Genomic DNA, 17,263 nt, shown 5'->3' with positions numbered 1-17,263 from the left:
AATAATAACCAATCACACTACGAGGCTGAAACCAAATTCCGTAAGCGGTGGGGCAGACTTATAGTGGTTTGCAACAATCGAAGCAAATATATTGTAGCCTAGCAAGAGAGCTCGGGAAATTAGCAGCCGTCACCCCTCCGTTACAATTGTCAACCAAAAAAAACCCTCGACCATCGTGTGCCTAATCTCTATGATCCTTCCGCAAAAAAACAAGCAAAATGAAAGCTTTCTCGTTTGTTGTTCGGTATGTTCTCAGTACCAAAAAAATACCGTATTTAGAAATGAACGAACTTTTTTCTATCGTTCAATCAAAAATACTGCAGCGTACTTTTCCCGAAGAGAATGATGTAATTTTTCAAACACCGTCGCAAAATCTGTCTGCTTCATTATCGTCAACCTAAGGATTCCGATATAGTTACATTTTGAGTGCATTCGGAGAATATGTGAAGTTCATCGTCCGGTTTGTTTGCAAAGGCAAAAGTGCTCCCTATCTTGGTGACTTCAGAGAATACTGTTGGCGGACGAATAATCTGTGATGAAGGTGAGCCATACGGTATATAAACACAGTTTGCCATTTTTGCTTTTCATAAAGTCGGGTCTCGACGCATTTTGAAATTTGGTGAGCTCAATATTCTGCAAGAGAACCTTTAGACATGTTCGGAGGATACGAAATACAGGAACGTAAGTTATGCCTTTACTTTTCACTTTGCTGATAACTACATTGTTACATGATGGCCTTACTTTACCCATTTTCAGGGAACATAAGGTAACTTTGTCAAGAGTATTTTTCGATACGCAGGCCCTCCCTTTTTCAAATCGGAAATGGGGTCTTACCGAATTACTAAAGGGAGTTCCATAACGGTATCGTTTGGAGGCCTACCACTCCCTGAAGCGACATGGCAAGGACCTAGTGGATATTCGAGCGTACCTGGAAATGGTCAATCTACCCTTTGTGACATAAAGTCCTCAGGTCAATACTCGGTTACAATTTCGAACAATTTGGGTAACCAAACAGAATCATTTTATGTGGAAGTGCAGGTAAGAAGCACATTATAATACTGCAATGCATTCGATTGTTGTAAGAGTGCAATTTGAATTTTTACAGTAACTTGGTAAAACCTGGTGACAATTATAATTAATGAAGAAATAAATGCTCATTCGCTTTACTCCGACGTGTCAGTGACAGTGCTCCAATTACATTGAGCGCCACAAATTTTATAACGGTTGCTGACCTTGGTGAGTCAACTATCCAGGGTGGAAAACACTCGTATTTTCCTCTCCATCCAATATCCAAATGATTATTCTTGTCATACGTCTTAAAAGTTAAAGAGAAGCCTCTGTCAATGTTCCTTGTGCGCTACGCTACATCTTACAAGTGCCTATGGGGAGTTACGATTATATTCATTGGGTATATGCGGGTGTCGGATATATCTCCTTCTATGACCAGGAAAGTTAGAGTCAACCTCCCAAACCTAATTATGCATACATGTATGTATATGACTTTAAAAAAAAGTAAATTCGCTCTTCGAAGAAAAGAGAGCGAGACCAACAGCAACTGGGTAGTCCAGAAAGCAGCCTCAGTCTGCTTGACTTGGGGTGGGTCATTGTGACACGTATATCAGGCATGCTTGTGAACAGTTTTAGAACTGCTATCTGCCCCGACTTACAGTTCCGGAAAACCGTCACCTGGATGAGTTTGAAACTGCCGTCTTTGCATGCACACTGTAGTAACACGTCAACAGACATGGCATTGTCATTTGCGACTGGTACATGAGAGAGCGTATAGGAATGAAGTGTGTTATAAAACATTGATTGAGAAAGGACGTACGATTGGCGCCTGTTAGTTGCACCGAAAAAAGTCGTTGCCGAAAACAGAAAGGAACTGGGTTGACTCACGATTCTTCAGTAGACAAAAAGTAACGATTCAGAGAAATGTATTTAGTTATCCTTAAGGCAAGCCAATATATATATATATATATATATATATATATATATATATATATATATATAATATAATATATATATATATATATATATATATATTATATATATATACTGCATTGCCAACGACGCGCTGTAAGAGTCTATGCTAAAGACATCAAGATTTCTAGCAGCATTGAAATTATCTAGGCTATTCGCTAATTGATTTCGCTATGTAATGACAACTGAAGCGTGCTACAATTGCATTTCAGTGAACACCTGGCAAACGACAGCAAAGGAACAATGGAGACACCAAGGAAAGCCATGTGTGTGATTGTAGATAGATCTAGCAATAGCAGGGGAAAGCATTGGAAATAAGCCCACCTTCTACCTATCCGCCACATATAATCTACTTCTTCTGCTGCTGTTGCTGCTGAAATACTGAAATCTAGTAAAACTGCAAAGCTATATTTTAAGGATTTCAAAATAGTTCTGCCTTTGATAAGATAAATGATCTTCTCATTGTTAACCACATTTCACCAAAATTGATATATAAATTTCAACATATAATAAAAGATTTTTACTTTTCTGCACTGTATACTATTATGCCTAGCTTCAAGTATTATAAATGAAATTTAAGTTTCAGTTTGATACGATTGTAGAGACAGTTATCTTGTGGAGATTTATAAAGGTCATTTCATTCATCACATTGTAAGTTCAAGTATTTATCTTCAATATCTTCAACGTTTTTCGTTTTTCTTTCTGGGAACCAAAAATGTGGAAGATTGGGAAGTTCTACTAAATATATTTAAAGTATACCTTGTTTTCATCATTTTTCTTGTTCTTTTTCTAGTGATAAAACAAAATATTGATATTTCCATGTATTGTTTATCGTTAATTACTCATTGAGTCAATCAATTTTCACTGCGAAGCCCATCATCACAGTTATATTTTAGTATACCATCGTTTATCAGTTACCTATGATAACACGAGTTGTGTTACCTCATATATGTGATGTCAGCTGAAACAGAAGTATTGTATGTTTCTCGATCAAGGACAGCATTTTGTTTGAAAATAATGCTGTCGTCTTCGATGATGTACGTTTCACTTGACTTACCGGTGTGAACGACTCAATCCAATCATGGTCATCTTTGTCAATCAAGATCGTGAGTCCGGAGAATGGAATCGGTGTCCTTTCAAGCAGAACTGCAGAACCTGATCGGCCAGAGTTCTGTCATACTGACCAGCCCTGTGAAGAGTTGAGTACCTTGTTAAGTCCACAGTCAACCACTACCTGCAGCTATAGCCTAATTTGAGAGCATGAAGTGATTTTGATTTTGTACTTTTTCTAGTATTTTCCTTAAGTCAAGGTGACCTTTTTGCTTTAGTCTCATCCGACCTGGCTCATCGAGATATTGTGAATTTCAAGAGAGCGGCCTCTGAAGTGAGATTTTATACGAGTATGTGAAAATCATTCAAATTTTAAAATGATATGAGACACAACTGATTGTCAATGGCACGGTTGCCTTTAATTTTAAGTAGTTTTATAGTGTTCAAATTGTAAACGATGGCCCTTTTCATGACTTTCATTGAGATTACAAATGTATGTAAATTGAGTTCCCTTCTGAAGTGATCAAAGAATAGAACAGCTTGAAGCATCTGACTGAAATTCAACTCCATCCTACGAGCACATCTCCTTCTAGGTCTACCGATGAGACACAAGGAAAGAAAGGTTGCCCTTGAGAAAGTCTGATATTCATCTCAGTGACTCATTACTGTAAGTTATCACATTAACCAAATTTATCAGATTAATGTATTTTTATTTAACTTTGCCATCTGAGTAGTCATGTTTCTGAGATGCTGAATAATTGGTGGTAGAACTCATTCAATGGTAAAACTAACCGTAAAGCAATTCACATAGTGGCAATAGGGACAATCAGCGATGACATTATAACAAGTATTTATAGTATATCAAATCCAACAGTGTTCTTGGTACCAGCAATTCAGTAAATCTCGCATGTTTCGCTTACCCTTCGTGATATGTAATTTTAGTTCAACTCTGCAGCAAACTTCATTTGGTAGCCTTTTGATGGAGCCCTACAATAATGGCTGACTATGTTTTTCAATTGGATATATTTCGACATGTATTGAGTGACTGAAATACCACAGAACGCTTAATCATTTCTTCCCGATTGGAAACAGTATTAAAAAATTAATTGCTTCATCTCTTCATTTGCAAACAACGATTGAGAATTATTAATCGACTACCTTATAGATGGGTAAAGTTTCTATGTGTAAGCATAGTCCTTAACTTTAACACCAGGACCTGAGCACAGCATTATTTGAATTGGTTTCAAAATTGCTGAAAATAATTTATAAATATACTATTTGGTTCACCACAGCATTATGGCCGAGGCCAATAGCCCTCAAAGTACTTCATATATATCTAGTGAAGTGAAATGATTTGAAAGCAATGCCAACATGAAGTTGCCTGTATATCTGGACTATTACACTGCTGATTATTTCAAGAACAATGTCTGGCTAGGCGATAATTGTCCACAAACATTTACTGTATATTTAGAATCCACTTGCCTTAAGCTGGAAGAGTAGCGAGTATGCAAAGTATCTATGACTTCCATTTGTTGTTCGTAAATCTGAAGAACATGAGAAAATCAGAACAGAGAGCATTTAAGATGACTGACTGTACATTTTGTCAGTATGTGATCTACTGTAGTACCAGTTGTCAATGGTAGGACCGTGATGCACTGTTAAATGCCAAAACATATTTTCACATAGGGTACTGTATCACTGTGCTGAGAGTACAAAAATCTCAAGAGGTAGAAATACAACTGATTCAAAATGGTATTTGAAGACTGGAAACATTATTCGCTTCCGTAATGAGTGCGAATCCTACTTTAGATGTGCATCCCTCCTACCATGGACAAAGGGTTATTCCACTGTACATGACTTTATTCAGGACATGGCAAAAACTTGGCGTACACAGCATTGTAATTTTAGTGAGTTGGATAGTCATAATAATAGTTGAGACTATTGAATTGCATCAATAATGTCCTACTTAATATTTTCATTTTCTGGATAGTATACACGCAGGTTTTGTAACAAACTTTTAGGAATCTGTGATTATGTCTTAATTATACAATCAATTGGGATTTGAGTTTTAAAGTCTTATCATCATAATTAAATGATCTCATTGTCAAACTTTCGACGAAACCAGGGTTTCCAACTGTTCCTGGCTTACAAAATGAATCTTTAATAAAGTTATTTTATGACTGATTGACCAATAATATTAATTTGAGCGTGTTTATAACAGTAAAATGACTGCGCATGTCTGTCTTGTGCTAAAGCTGTGTGGATGTGTGGGTCAATGCTAATTTATAATGGAATTCTCGTAGTCGCAACTTATGAAGTATTTTATGATGAGAGCATTGAGGTTACGTCTGGGTGCCTGTACCCTCTTGTCGCTTAAGAGTTGCGTTTTCTCTTGGATGAGATAGAGATCCCTTGACGTAAATCTTCCAATTTCACACGTGGAAAAGACGTCGATGTCTGCAAGGGAAGGCAAACCAAAGTGTCACAAAACACTACTTTCTCGGTCTGTGACGACGGAGTGGTGACAGAGCGGTACAAATTCAGGCTACGTTTTATAGCAACACCTGGACTTTTTGGTGTGAAGTGAAGCAAGGCTTGAGATAATAATAATATCAATCATCATCATCATCATCATCATCATCATCATCATCGCCTTCGAGAGATGAACACACGATTTTTTTTTCTTGCGCCCCTGACCTCGGTTTGTGTCTGCGAAAGGGAGTTTCAAAACTAATCGCCAAGCCCATCATTGTCGTCTGCCATCTTTGCAGCCACGTCTGTTTTGTCTACTCAAATCAAACCCACAACGATTTCTGATCATCCTTCTCTCCACTGCAACATTTTGGTATTCATCAGTACGTTCACATAGAACGCTGACACGCTGGCAGATGAAAATAACTCCAACAGGCGAAAGCAGCATGATGATACTTTGTTCAAAATACATAAACTATCATTGCAGCTAGAATCGGATTCAGATTGAGGTTCTTAAACCCTCACCAAAATACGCTAAAACCTATTTGAGTTGCCATAAAATGAGATGCATTCTAGTGATATTTGCTTATGAATGTGTGAACAGTACTTCCTGTAAGCCGTTGTTTACTATTCTGATGAAATGTGAAATTTGTAGGTGTAGATTCCTGCCTTTTTTTGGATGCACAGTCAGAAACATACTTAAGTGGATTTGTTTACATGGGAACGTTTGTTCGTTGCGTCTCTTCTCGAAAGGTTACATAAGGTCACCTCCTCCTTCTTTAGTGTTTATATATATTTTTGAATTGCAGTTCCTAGGCCTACAGCGTGTGTTGGATCACAAACACGTCTTCAATGGCAGTTTTCACCAAAACTTTCACAAATAACAGCCACATATCTTCCTCTACACTTTCGGTAAATTTGCCTGATGACGTTTCAAGTCATGGGCTCCAGCCGTAGACAAACACAACAACCATAGACAATCGAGAAAGGCGCGGCTCTGCATGTCATAGGCAACTTCATATAGCTGTCACAAAGGTACGAATGTGTTACCGGAGGCGATCCAGTGCTGAGACAGAGTCGTTATGTAAAGCTCTTACCTCCACATAACTGAATTAATGGAGTTCCCAAAAATCGTTTTTGCAAAACTTCAAATTATTTCAAATTAAACTTCAAACCCACGTGTATGACAAAAAATAAGGCTGTTGTCAGAACTTTTCAAATACCGTTCCTGTGTTAGGTCGATCATCCAGTAAACAGGTTTCTTAAATTCAATTTTCAGTTCGGTATGACAAACCTTAGTATGATTTAATTACAATAATGTGTTTAGTATGGCATTGTATGGCGTGCTCGCTATACCTTTGACATGCTTCATCTACCTATTGGAAATGAACTTCCGAAGGCTGACCAAATCCTTTGCAAAATATCTTTAATGTAATCCGGGCACACAAATATATGATTTGTAGATATGTAAATAAAGGTCTAGCTGCGCCATATCAGCAAAACATTGCACATTGGCCACACCTGAATTTGATCATAGCTACCATTTCATAACATAATGAACGTTGCCTATCTGGTTGTGTTCACAATAACTTTCATAGAATTACTCTTGAGATATTACCCACCAGTCAAAATCAACCATGCAAGTTCGTCTTACATGCAATTCACAACCTTTACAAACTAATGGGACCTAGGCCTCAGGTCCTTCCCTGATTATACTTAAGAGTATGAACTTTATACTGACAAAATTTGTGTGTTATCAATTCAAAGAATGGCCAGTCAGACACAAAAACAACAAAGGACCTCTTGGGCATCGTGTAGGATGTACAAACTCGTCACTCAAAAATGCGTCGATCAGAGTCGACTTGGCCCCTCCATGGTTCTGCTCTCATGCATTTACTTGAACTATGCGTATCATTTCAAAAGTTTATGTTCAGTGTAATTCTTTAGGGTACAGCGCATGATATTAACCCTTTGAGCGCCAAAGTCAATTTTTGTCACCGTCATAAAATATAACTAAGTCAATTTTGTCAGATTTTTGCCAAAATTTTGCTAAAAAACTGTAGCCAATGAAATGTTGTGTTCATTTGGTCCAAAGTTATCATAAAAATTACAGAAAAGTCAATAAAAATTGGTAAAATGTTGCGCTGAAATTTTGGTGGGAAAAAATACAGCACTCAAAGGGTTAATGTAACATACTATTATCAGTGTAATGAATGGGTTTCTCTTGTTTCGTTCAATGGAATTTTTTATTGTTCTTGACTCTAAAATTTGACAAAATGCAATGGATGAAATGTGCACAATTTCTAGTTTGCAGCTGTCAAAACCATACCATGCGCAAACACATGAGGTGGTAAGGGTAACGGGCTCGCTTTCGCAGGATGCTGAGTTCGAAAGCCATGTCCTAAGTAGTAAAATCACTATTGGAGAATGTGAGTTCAAGACTCGAGAATAGTGCTGTGCTCTTGAGCAAGGCACTATACTCCACATGGCTTCATTTGGTAATAAGTAGTGAGTACCTAAAGATTGGGCTTTCGCCTGTTGAGTGATTGATGTGATAAATAAGTATATCGATACAATGTCAATGTAGGTGTCATATATAGTAAATTCTTTATTTATTTCCCAATCGAATTATATTTATATATACACAGCAAATATGAATTACGAATGTATTTTTCTTCGGAAATGAACAAGTATTTTTTCAGTGTCAAATCAACATACGATGTTATGAAGTTGTTAGCGAATCGATAACCCATCGAAGACGACAGTTACTGAAGAAGTCAGACAAGGTCTGAAATTGAACTATAATTTTACGAAGAGAAAAAAATCAGGTATTCTTTGCCTATTTATGAAGGAAAGAAAAAATGTTTGTGTATGGAATAGTGTTTTGTATATATATATATATATATATATATATATATATATATATATATATATATATGTATATAATGTGTGTGTGTGTGTGTGTGTGTGTGTGTGTGTGTGTGTCACAAAATATAATGTACTAAACATAGTGTAGACTTTGGCTAGTACCTGTAACAATCTGACTTCAAAACACAGTCTCTCATATCTAACAGGCAGCAGGCTTTGGCTAAACGATGGCGGTTTATCCATTACCATTTCAGTTTCAATCCATCAATTAAAAGGGACAGTACCTGTACCTTTTAATGATTTTTACTGTATTCTTTAATGTCAATTACGGTTTTTTGTTTTACTGGAACTTTACGCTGACGAAACATTCTGAAATTATCGCTCTTCGATCACTTTTGAAATCACTGGACTTAAACACAATAATTGGTCAGTATATCTGTATCCGCATTAAAAAGTCGGAGATAATTTCTTCTGTTTGGCTTGATAACATATTGATTCAATTGTCACAAAGATTAAACTCACTATCCTTGTACATACAATTTCCTTGGCTGCACTGTACATCTTGATATTGTGTATTTACAATATAGATTCAAAATTGACTAGCAATCACTGTCTGACAAAACTAAATAACAAGGAGAACGATAATCAACATGTACAAAGCCAGAAGATGGAAATTGCAAGTCAGAGCCATAAGAAGACATTTTTCTCTGTTATTAATGGAAAGAGAAGGGTCATTCCTTCTAGCACATGTGGTAGGAACACGTTCATTTTAACAACTTCAAACCTTCTTAGAACAACGCCAATATAGAGTCGTTCACCATAGGCAACAATAAGCAGAATTTGAAATCTTATACGTGCACTTGAATCGAACGACAATTGAAATATATGGCGACACAATGTTGCATTGTATGAGACAGAAATTTAAAAGTTAGGTGTTTCTACAACATGTGATGGAACGGAATGAGTCAAACAATCAGAATATATTATAAAACTGTCATGTTTGTTGTGAAGTCCACTGCAGCCTTTGCCCAATTCCATTCCACCGAGACCAGCCATTACAAGTACACAAGCTACTGCAGTGGTCTGACATCAACAGTTTTCTCCCTGGAGGTGCTTCTATTCTGGCAGACAAATACAGTGAAAGTCTGATGCAACTCATCTGGCAATTAGTGGCTGCAGACAAGTTGGTTGCTGAATTGTTGTATGTTTCTTGACACTGATCGCTCAGGGGATCACCAAATGCAGAATGGATTTGCAATCCTGCACTACTGTATATCAGCTACCTGCACAAACAAACGACGAAGAATACAATAAGCTTTATCGACAGCCGTTGAGACGATATAAAATAGGGATGAACGGTAGTCATCCGGCCACATGTAGTTATAAATAAACGTGTAGGTCAGCCGAAAAAAATAATTTCATGGCAAACTTTAGGAAGGCAGGAGATAGCCGATATTGTAACATGGACGTCCTTTATCCAGAAGATGTATATTTATGCTTTTATTTTTCCGGTGAAAGACGGTGCATTTCTTAAGGAAGGGCAGTCAGTCTAAACCATACACGGCGTTTGCCCTTAGCAATGAAAGAGGCAATACAAAAAGGCAAAAATTGCAACATGCGACTTTGTGAAAGGAATATAGGCGATGATGCGAACGACTCTAAAGTTAACTTTTAAAATTATGTATAGAACAGGTACTGGTATCAACGCTGTTACATGTGGGGTTTCGAGCGAAATGGTTGATTGCTTTAGCTCAAAGACGTTCAATTGAGAAAGATTATCAAAAACATATGCGTTATCGATGAGAAAGTCTATTTTATTTCTCGACGTGAGATTGTAAAAGTGTTGGGGTTTATCGAATTTTCAAAAAATATACGCAGCGATGAGAAATGAGATGTCATCACACGGGTGGCATTCATATATGGATGGCCGGCTAGGCCCTTATTTCAGATCATGTGTAAACAGAATAACCTTTCTAACACAGTAATTTGTATCTTATTTGTAAGAAAAAAAGATTCGTCACTTGGACATGGTGAAAGCGAAATTGATATATCAAAGTAATTGGTAAACATTGAAGGAAATGTGCATATTTCTACTGAAATAGGGCTGAATAAAGTTTGAATCTGGGACATGACAATTAAGTTAGTACGGACAAACATTTTCGTCTGCACTAGCTTCTCATGCGAAGATAGGAGGCTATCTGGAAAGAACTTTTTTTTTTCATTTCTATGAACAACACTGTTCACTTAAACAGGTATTGGAGTGCAGATACCTTTGTTCCATATACCTTTGTTCTATTCTCATACCTGATTCACACTTACGCTATGGTAGGCCTACTGTGTCTTAAATGACGTGGCCTTTTGTAGTTTCAGCCGATACGTCATACGAAAATACCCTTAATTCTCGTAATTTGGTCGCTCGCAAAAATGTATTTCTGTACATTACCAATGGAAGCTGGGGGTTTTGAACATCTCTCGTGAATCACAGGGGCTTTTCGACTCCATGTTGTCTGTTTGTTTGTTATTTGTGTACATGTAATAATATGAGGTCATCCCCAACAACAGCAATGAATGAGTACGACGTTAGACCGGAGAAACCCTGGTAAAATTTACCTAATGAATCATACTTCAATAAATTTTAAATCCCAAGCCACTTGTCAGTTAAACCTAAGGTAATGTGCAGCTGTAGACAGGTTTACTGGATGATCATTTGTCGTGGCGGCAACTTGCATGACTTGTTTGAAGTGGAGCGATCTCCCATAGTCTTAGATGCTTTTACTGTAGATTCCTATGCTAGACTTCAGGAATCTATCTTTTCATCTCTCGAGCGCTAGGGAGTTTATAATGTCATATTCAATGGGTTTAAAGCTAACTGTCAGGTTAATCCGTTGATTCACGGCGAAACGGGTTCAACAGAATCACCTACAGTGTGAGAGTTGAGAGGTCATCCTAGGACATGCTTTTTAATATTCATGACGGGCATTAATATTCATGACGGAGCAAGCAATGGAAGAGACACTACATGTTAAGTACCTTTCTCTTATTTTATTGTTCAAATATATAACAGTAAGTCTCAAGGATACAAAATCTAATAAAAAGAAGCTTATGCTTTCGATGAAAATAATGATCTGAAGATTGTATGTCTTGCAGAATTGAATTCGAAAATTTACACATGATATGTAGTTACGCCGGGGTAGGGAAACTTTTGTGTTCCCCTCTGAGGTGTCCGGAACTCATGGCCTCGATCGTCATTTGAACAGAATGCCTCACTGTGAAATATTGTTCGAGCGCTGAATAGCCCCGTGTTAGATCGCGTATCGAAATCCAGTGCTATTAACAGTCAGTCCATCTTCAATTCGGTCCTTAAAACCTTCAGCACGCCTTCAAGACCATGGAGTGGCTGTGCAACTTCAATCGGTCAGTTCTCGTTTCTTTGCTTGTTCTTCAGCTGTAGAATAGGAAAAAAAAGTGGTAGATAAATTAGTAACGAAAGAGAAATGAGCAAGTTAATGTTTCGTCTTTAATTGCTGTATGTTCGGTAAGAAGTGTTTTCACTCGTAAGACGGTCAGTTTTTCAGTGTGCAAAATTTCACTTTACCAAGACAGATTCATCTCTTCAAAATTTTGTTTCTCTGTCATTTACATAGTCATTCTTAATCTTTAAACGGAGTCACAATCTCAGACAGCAGGAAAATCTATCTTTGGAGTCATTGACATCATAGGATATGCAGGTGATATGTAGATTCTGGGACATGTTTTCTGTTGGCTTGACGCCCATTTACGGTTGTAATGAGGTATCGCTATAAATAGAAAACTTTTGACTGCAGTGGAAATCACAAAGGTGGAATGAAACCGCTGTGCAGGTCAGCACGCACTCACATATCTACACGAATCTATAAGATATCACAATAACTACTTTGTTTGTGCGTCATCCAAATATTAATACAAAACGTTTGGCAGCCAGACGCCCTGAGCAGCATCTGTATTTTTCTCTCATTATGTACCAGTGGTTCACTACTTGAAAACCAATCGCGTGTTTCAAATATTATGTTATTTTCTAAGTTGTTGTTGTCGTCTACAAATAAACGACTGAAATAATGTATGTACTGGGTGGAACGCCACCGATATGGAAAAAGACTGGTGACATGTCAATTGAAAGGCGAGCAACTTCACCTAATAACCAGGTATGTGTACACCAAGATCGATTCGTAGTCAGAGGTTGATGCTAAAATGCGAAGTATGACCAGGCAAGTAGACTGGGACAGGTAATAATTGTGGCAAAAATGACAAATTGATTTTACAATCTACCTTCGAGAATAGCTTTCTCCACTTCTGGGTTGTTTATCGGCTTTCTTGCACCAACTTCAATTCGTCTCGTTCCTGTGCCAATTTCTGCAGCTGTTTCACATAGTCTGTCCACGGTGGTAGTAGTTTTTTGGCTAGGTGCGTCGCTTTCGTTGCCCGCCATTTCGCCTTCTCTTGAACAAGGGTATTGATCGTCAGCGTAAAACGATGTCAGTGAGGGATATCAGCGACTCTCCCTGCTGTTAAAAATTATGTGATACCACGACACCAACTTCTCTCGAGCAACTTCAGATAGGACTGGATTATTTCAGTTGTGTCCTTCTAGGCTAGCAAGACTGATATGACGAAGTATTCTCTCTGTGAAAGTAGTGCCGAATTGCTTTACTTCGGAGAATGGCAGCGTAAATACCCATTTTCGGCAAGACAATGCAACAGTGACTCACTATTCCAAATTCGCCACCCTCTTTAGGGGAATTTTGGTCCAGGTTTCATCGAAGATTGATGATTACGATCGCGGGAAATTTCATGCTGACGTGGCAGTCGGAGAAAACCCAATATTTCATTTCAGACAAATATTTTTTGTGCATTGTCAGAGTAAGGCTATAGGGCAGTGGCGACCAATCACCACTAGGGTTAAACTACCCTCCCTATAGTTAGAGGTGTTGTCGTGTCCTATGATAAACCAGCTCCCACTTTATTTTGAAGCGTGATGAAGTGTTACCCCCTACCACACAAAGTCTTTAAACGGATCCAATCCCTTTGCATTATTCCAACGTCTTGAACTGTCGGACAATGACTTAGTAAAATGGCAAATCGAAAGAAAAGACTCAGCACTTTTCATAGGTTAATTTTGTGACTTGTACAGGCAATGACATCACTTTTTCTGTGTTCAACTGAAAATATCGCGGATTGATAAGGGTATTGCGAAGGTAGCAAACCGCCGCATCAGAGTAATTTCAAGTAAGGATACCTTAGTCTGTAAAATGAATGCAGTCAATTTTCTATCTTATGATGCCTACGTACGTTCAGTTTACTACGCCAAGTTAAGACTCCCTATGAGACAACGGAACAGCAAAAAATCAGCGGATGGATAACATTAACAAAATAATATGGTAAGAAAGATTTTTTATGTCTGGAGCTTATATAAAGCGAACAATGTTCTAGAAATATACGCGCTGCAGTGAAAAAATACTCGGTATCGCCTATCAACAATTACGTATTAATATGTCTTCCAAACATGAATTAAAAGAAGGTAAGCTTTGTATATGTTACTGTTTTGCTCCTTCAAACACTTTCAGAGCTGAGTAACATTACTCAAGAATTCGAGCCAAGCGTATTCTTCCGTGTAAGATTTGTGCTGGTTCTAAAATGTCTTTGGTCAAATTTACAGGGGCTCCATATTTCATCGACGAGCTGCCTCCAAATCGCAAGCTCTACAAGGGCGAAGCCACCTCTCTTACTGTGTCGTATGGAGGGATTCCACGCCCTGATATCAGATGGACAAAAGTAAGTGGAACGGAATCGACATCAGGCGGTACATCAAGACTTACTGAAGTGACCAAACCAGGGACGTACAAGGCAACAATTTCAAACACGCACGGCAAAAAATCGTCACCATGTAAAGTGGTAAGAAACACTCCTACAAAATGTAAAGTCAATCGTTCTCAAGTTACTGTGCATGTAAATCGGGTAATTAATTATGACAATGCCCAAACCTTCAAGCTTTGTAGAAAACTTTGAAAAACAATGGCCTTACCTTCGTTGTTGTCATGACGTTCCTAGTGAGTTTATCTTCCGATGTACCAAAGAAATAGATAAACAAACGCTTATGATAATTGTATTTGATGCAGCATAATTTGCTCCAACAATTCTTCCGAGTATCATGTTCGTTCGCTCATGAATGATTTTATTGTCTTTGATTGTAAAGTTGCATGGGACTGCTTTGAATTGACGATATAGCAAAAAAAATACCCAAGTGCCCCTATGTAAGTAAAATAAGGATTTCGTAGACTTTGATGAACTTTGAAAACTTTGATAGTAATTGAAACATCTATTGCTAAATCTCAAACAATTGAATACTCAATGCAATTAATATGTATACTTTTCTTATATGTACGCTAAGGGTAAAATTCCACTCATCGATTTCCGAGTCGCTCGGGCTTTCCAAATGACATCGATATTAGTACTCTGAATACATGTAAGCTCATATCAGCTGTTCGGCTACATTTCGTTCTACTCCGTTATCCGCCCTGTTGCTTCGAAGTGATTTACAACCTTTTTTGTAAAGCCGTCGGTCATGCCCTAATCAAACTTAAAATGGTTATGAACGTTTAAGGAGGCATGCGCAGCAAATTATTTCTTCTCTCTATGAATACGTTGTCTGCATTCGTTGTTTCAACAGGAAATTAAAGAAGAATCGTGGTGCAACCTATTGTGAAGCGGCTCCAACAGTGAAGAAGAATGCCATCCGTTCTCAAAGAACATAGACATTCAATGATGTAATTCTTCAACCAGTCGTTTGAACTACAATTTCAGTCGTTACTACTTTGCTATTGCCTCATCCCTCAAGCGTGGCAGAGTGTTCTCTTTTCGACCCTTTTGTCTTCACCTACGACTAAAAACAATTTCATTTCGATACGTCAACACTGTCAGGTTTGTTTTCCAAATAATCATGCAACAAGCAAAGATGATAACGAGCTCCCCTTCACTGACTTTAGCTGTAACCCTCCAATTCAAAATAAGGCAAAATGTTATTTAAGGTTACATTCATTTGATGTCTTCGATTATTGCTTCAATGATAAGTCTTGTAAGGAATCACTGAACTCCTATGTGATTCAGCTTAGATCTCTGAAGTTTCAACCAACGTCAATCCTGAATCCGAAAGGATCATTTTTATGCAAATCACCGGCTCACCTGGTTTAGTTACTTACAGGCAAATTACATGATGAAGAACATTTCACATTCTGTCTTTTGTTTCATTCTGCTACAGTTCAACTGATCTGGTGTTTTCATTAAGCATTCGTCAACTTATCTTTTCCTATTACACTCATTCTCTTAACTTGGAAGGTGTCACTTATTAAATATTTCATGTATGTTTTCTAGCCAATGGCTGAATGTGTTATGGTTCATCTACTAAGAGTCGACGATTTTAGCTTGAACTTGAAGATGGAGAATTTTCATGACAACGCACCTTTGACGTCGCCATTATTCAAACTCATAACCTTTCGGTCGTTAAGTCAGAGAACATGGGCGAGCACAAAGTCTCATGACAAGTAGGGCTACCTAATTTCGCACATAACCACACAATTTTTTATATCAGTAAAAACATGTCGGAGCACCAAATCGCAAAGGTGTGCTGGACCTTTCCTCTACACTTTTTGAAATCAAATGCGTTTTTTTTTTAATTCTGGACGGACATGAGTCATTGCTCAAGCAGTTAATATTATTCATTCAAATTTTATTTCAACCAAAGTTGGACAGAATCCAGTGGTGTCCCAACCTGGTGGAAATGCCCTCGTCACACAAAGATAATACTAAGTTTTAAGTCTGCGAAACATCTTCGCTTGTAATGACTGAGATTTTCATCTGCAGCAGAGATTACTGCACAGCGTATTAGAGAGAGAATATATTTATTCTGTAATTAGCACACTATAGTATTGCCAACATATTTCATCCCTTGCATTTCATATAGTGAACTTGATAAGTGATTTATGAATTAAATGTTGTATGTGTTAAGTCACTTACCGAGAGTTCAATATGTGAAGTTGCTTACGAAATATTGTCAAATGTTGTACTATCTTCAAATGCTAATTATGTACTTCCCTTATATATCTTTCGTATCTACTGTGTTTTTTTAACCATTAAATTTTCCTACCTGTTTAGAGATGTGATTTTATATGATTAAATACTAAGTCTTATTGATCAAAGAAATGTGTCCTTGTTGCTGTGTTCCTTTGAGATGTTGTTTGAAAAAAAAATGCTTGGTTGTGCGACAAAGAAACTCAGGCTGAATATTTCTTCATACCAATGTGGCGAGAACAAGTTTGAAATCGTACGAAGACAAGCACTATGTCAGTAAAACTATACATTGCTTCGATAAATTTGTGTGCGATGTGTGATAGTAAGTGTAGCAGTGTGGGTGCTTTATGAACTCTACATCGTGTGGAGGGGTCGTAGTCAGAAAAATTGTAACAATTTAGCCCGGTTATTGAACCACTCTTTTATAGAGTGGGGGTTTGCCCGAGCGGTTCTGTCTGTGGCTTCTCCGTCAGGTGACCTATCTAAAACCTGGGTCGAATGAGTATAAATTCGTCCCAGCTAAAACTTACCGTATACATGCAGTAGGTTTTCGAACATACGGCATCCAGTCACCTAGCGAAGACACTTAACTCATGGTAGCCTTGAGTTGAAGAAAAAAGAAGGGAGTTCGACGCCACGTTTGTGTACTGTGACGCTCCTTCTATGGCCTCTCACACCGGTGTGAGAGGCCGTATAGGAAGCGTCATAGTACAAGAAACGAACTCCCCGCCTGTACGGTGGAACCCAGGGCTAAACTTATAACTACTTTGGCATAATGGCATAGATTGACTTC

At 37.8% G+C, this 17,263-nt stretch overlaps 3 long non-coding RNA genes across 3 annotated transcripts; 1 reads left to right on the top strand and 2 right to left on the bottom strand.

Moving 5' to 3' along the window:
• Positions 1–512: 512 nt before the first annotated feature.
• LOC139118709 (uncharacterized) lies at positions 513–5,225 on the top strand. Its single transcript, XR_011548791.1, has 3 exons — positions 513–681; positions 800–1,038; positions 2,193–5,225. It is a non-coding gene; the product is annotated as an uncharacterized lncRNA (long non-coding RNA).
• On the bottom strand, positions 3,221–6,015 carry LOC139118713 (uncharacterized). Its single transcript, XR_011548796.1, has 2 exons — positions 5,728–6,015; positions 3,221–5,487 (listed from the first exon to the last, which is right to left on the bottom strand). It is a non-coding gene; the product is annotated as an uncharacterized lncRNA (long non-coding RNA).
• A 5,377-nt stretch (positions 6,016–11,392) lies between these two features.
• LOC139118711 (uncharacterized) lies at positions 11,393–13,247 on the bottom strand. Its single transcript, XR_011548794.1, has 2 exons — positions 12,676–13,247; positions 11,393–11,815 (listed from the first exon to the last, which is right to left on the bottom strand). It is a non-coding gene; the product is annotated as an uncharacterized lncRNA (long non-coding RNA).
• Positions 13,248–17,263: the final 4,016 nt, after the last annotated feature.

Source organism: Ptychodera flava, chromosome 19 (genome assembly GCF_041260155.1).
Source record: "Ptychodera flava strain L36383 chromosome 19, AS_Pfla_20210202, whole genome shotgun sequence".
NCBI classification, from domain to species: Eukaryota; Metazoa; Hemichordata; class Enteropneusta; family Ptychoderidae; genus Ptychodera; species Ptychodera flava.
The sequence above is the reverse complement of the archived record's forward strand: the minus strand, read 5'-3'. Positions and strand labels throughout refer to the sequence as shown.